Raw genomic sequence first — 4,218 nt, 5'->3', positions numbered from 1 at the left:
TCTCTGTCTGGCGAGTGCACGCACCCTATAGCGAAAACCTCTCCAAAAAAAAAAGAAAAAGAATTTCTGCCCAGGCTTCACCTAGAGTTAGAGCGGTGACTCAGCACTCCGCGATGCAGGGGTGGTAGGCCAGTGACGCCAGCTAGCCAAGGCTGGGGGTGGACCGCCGTGTGAATACCCTGTTAGAGACATTATCTTTCTCTCAAAATAAGTAAATAAACTAAACAACAAAAGTAACCAAAAATAATTTCTACTCCAAAAGCTGTGTTTTCTGCCTTTACCACCTTCTTCCTTACAGCATTTATGGCCAGTGGTTTTGGTAATACCTCTTCCTCCACAATGTCTTCCTGGATTCATTGAAAGCAGATGTCTTTTCTAGGTTACTGTCTTCATCCTTGAACATTTGACTTTTCTAAGGTGCCTGGAAACCAACCAAAACTCAACTTGGATCCTTTGGCTCTTTCACTTCCTCTGTGTCCGTACCTGGCACCCCATCACTGCACAGGCCAGGAGAGGAAAGCACCACCGATGAAGGGCTCAGGTCTGGGCTTTGCAGCTTGCTCCCACCATTCACCATCTTTGCAGCCATTTGCACGACCCTTACTCCCTCCAAGCCTCGATCTCCTAACCTCCAAGATGGGCCAACAACACCCCCGCCTCCTAGGGCTGGGGTTCAGATTCAGTGGGATGACCATATCCAGTGTCAGAGCAGAGCAGCGGGGGCACACAGTGTGGGGCGTGCAGTGGGGGCACACAGTGGGGGGCACGCAGCGGTGGTGGGCGGCAGGGGACACAGCGGGGATGGGGGCAGTGGGGGTGCACAGTGGGGGACACACAACAGGGGCACGCAGCCTGTGCTCGGCCAGGCCAGCATTCCCAGTTATCATCTTGACATCTCCCTCCCTCCCTGCTGGGAGCCAGCCCACACCACGCCTCGTCATGCTGTCTCCTGAGTCCCAGGTCCAGCCTCTAGTCTCCATCTCCATGGCTGCCCTGGATGCAGGCCACTGTCATCTCTACCAGGACAATCACACCTGCCCCCACGCTGGCCTCTCTGCTTCTCTCCTATCCTCCTCTAATCTATCACCCATCCACGTAGCAGCAGCCAGGGTGATCTTTTTAAAACACAAATGGGATCATGGAATCATGCCCCTCTGTTACATAAAACCTTCAGTGGCTCCCGGTTACCCTCAGGATAAGGTCTAAATTCCTTGGGGTGGCTTTAAATATAATCTGGACCTTGCCTTCCCAGCCTCCAGACTTACAACAGTCTCTCCTTTGAGTTCTCCATATCTCTGTGTCTCTCTGTCTCTGTCTCACCGTCTCTCTTCCAGCTTGACCCCATGCAGATCCTCCTGCCCGATCCACTCCTTTCCACCCACCTCTCATCTTCCTCTGGCTCCCTCCTGCTCCTCCTCAAAGCCCCAGCCAAGACGTTGCTGGCTCACGGGGAGTCAATCCCTAGGCCAGGGCTCTGGCTCTGTGCCTCGCAGCCCGCCCATGCCTCGCCTCTGCCTGCACCTGCAATGCGCTGCGGGCTCGCGAGGCTCTCGGGTCCATTCTGAAAATGTGCCGTGCGGCATAAAGTACACAGTAGGTGCTGTCACTATCGTCATCTGCCCAAGTCCCACCATCGCCTCACATTTGCTGGCCCTTAGAAGCAGGGTACCAATCGTGTAGATTGCATTCATGCCCTGATGCCACCTGCCCTGCATCTAATCCTTTGCCACCTGGACCTGTGACCTCGTAGTTCATCCTTCTCCCCAGGCTGAGTCTATGTCCCGCCCCTTGAATCTGCACTGGCCATAACCATAGACGGTGGCAGAAGTAGCAGGTGCCAGTCCTGAGTCTAGGCCTTGAGGGGCCTGGGCGTTTCTGCTCTCTGTCTTCTTTGCCTTCACCATGGGAGCATGCCGGACCGGCCTGCAGGGGGTAAAACGCGTGCAGAGCTGAGTTGCCCAGTCATCCCTGCTGAGTCCATCTGGGAGCAGCTGCCTGCCAACCACCCCAACACACGGTCAAGCCCCGCCCAGGTCAGCAGAATCGCCAGCTGACCTGCAGATGACCATGTCACGTGAGCAAGCCCTAGCCAAGTGAGCTGAGCCCAACAGGCTCCTGAGCGGAATAGACGTTGCCAGTGTATAGTGGCGAGTGTCTATTACGTACTGTCACTATAGAGCTGCCTGGGGGCGGGGGGACAAGAAGAGGGGGAAATGTGCCAAGACCCTTTGTCTTCTCAGAGTGATCGCAGCCCCTGGAAACCCCTTCTCTGCCACCTGTACTCTGCTAAACCCAGAGACCAGCAGCGGCCTGGCAGCACGGCCGTGTCCTGTCTCTCTGCCCTTCCTCCCAGACTCTGTCTGAGACTGAACAGCGGTTCTGAGACTTCCAAGGCGAACCCCCTGCAGGAGTAGGGGCCTTCTCCCCAGATCTCAGGGCCGACCTGCACACCCCTAGCTGAAGCCCACTTGCCCGGGGGCAAAACTCTCCTGACTTCCTAGAGGAGGCCCCTCCGGGATTCTGTGACTTTGTCCCTCAGGTTTGTAAGGCAAACCCTGCTGTTTCCTGTAGAGCAAACAGTGACCTGGCACTGCGCTGACAGTCCAGGAGGAAACGGAAGAGAAGGCTGTTTAGGAATCACTTCCCTTAGCATCCTTCTTTCTCTCCTGCCTTGCAAGAGAGGGAGTGAACAAGCCTGTTTCACACGGGCTGATATTCCGCACCTGTCGGAACCTGGTCTGGAAAGCTCTGCCCATCCCAGCGGGGAGGAAGGAGCTGCTGCCACCTTGAGACCACCGACCTCACTTCATGTGGTTGACAGTGAGTCAGCCCAACCCTCGACATCCCAAACAGGAGATAACCTTCCGGCCAATGAGGGCCCAAAGCACATTCAAACTCCAGGGAGAAGTGTCTTTCAAATGTTCTGAAAGTTTTAAAATCTCTTGGACAACTGTTCTGCTCTGAGGAAATGGAGGAGCTGTCTGCTCTGTGGGAGTCCAGAGGAAAATAATTTCCCTCAGCAGGACTGGAGCTTCTGGCTGCTTCCCTCCGGGGAAGGAGGTAGGTTTCATCAGTCTCAGACGAGCTATGAAGCAGGCCTTCAGAAAAGGGTGTACTCTGTAGGATCCAGCAAGCCCTCTTCCGGATATATATCCACAAGCTCTCGGAGAGGTATTTGCACACCGTGTCTGCAGCAGCTCCACTCACAGAAGCTAGGAGGTGGGAGCAGCCCAAGTGTCCATGAACAAATGAGCTTTTAAATACGATGTGTTCATACAATGGAACATATCCTTAAAACACATCCTTAAAAAGCAAGGACATTTTTGGGGGGGTTGAGCAGCAGGTGGCATGGTAACGGCACTAGACACCTTCATGGGTGACTGAGGTTCAAGTCCAGACCCAACATCTTAGAGATCATGCCAGGCGCATGTGCGAGCATGCCCAAAGTCCCTGAGGTGGGGGCAGGTCACAGCACTGGGACCCTGTCGGCAGTTCTCTGGCTCCCTTGCTCATGGAAGAAATAAACTTTTTTTAAAAAACAAAGAATATAAGTAACACACACAGAATTCCTGAGCATTATAGAAAAGCACAATTAAGATCTACTCCAAAAAACTGTGTACACGAAGGCTCTTTCTTACACCACTCAGCATCTTGCTTTTTCACTTAATATACCTCAGCGATTTCTTCTGTAAGTCAGCACAGCCAAACACTTCATTCTTTTTAACAGTTCTGTGATCCTTGTAAGAGTCTCCATTTTCCTTTTCTTTTTCTCTTTTTTTTTCTTTTAGATTTTTGCCATAGAGCCCGTGCGCTCGCCGAAGAGAGACAGAGAGAGGGGGAGGGAGAAATCACCCCCCAGGAGGATGACCATGTGCAATTCCTTCTCCTCCATTCTCCTTTTGGAACCTTCAACATGTATGCACACATGCCAAGTTTGATTTTCAAGCTGTTGGGTCCTGGACTCAAACTGTGGTCGACCATGTGGGAGTCCAGCGCCTTAACATCATGGTCCCAAGAGTCTTCTTATTTATTTATTTTTTTTGGAGAGGTTTTCACTATAGGGCGCATGTGCTCGTCAGACAGACAGACAGAGACATAGAGACAGAAAGCGAGAAATCATCCCCTGGGGGGATGGTCATACCGCAATCCCTTCTCCTCCATTCTCTTCTTGGGATCTTGGGCACGCACGCACACGTGCCCGGCATGAGTTTTAAGCCA

The sequence above is a fragment of the Tupaia chinensis genome, unplaced genomic scaffold (assembly GCF_000334495.1).
Source record: "Tupaia chinensis unplaced genomic scaffold, TupChi_1.0 Scaffold000146_1, whole genome shotgun sequence".
Taxonomy (NCBI): Eukaryota; Metazoa; Chordata; class Mammalia; order Scandentia; family Tupaiidae; genus Tupaia; species Tupaia belangeri.
Note: the sequence above shows the minus strand (reverse complement) of the source record.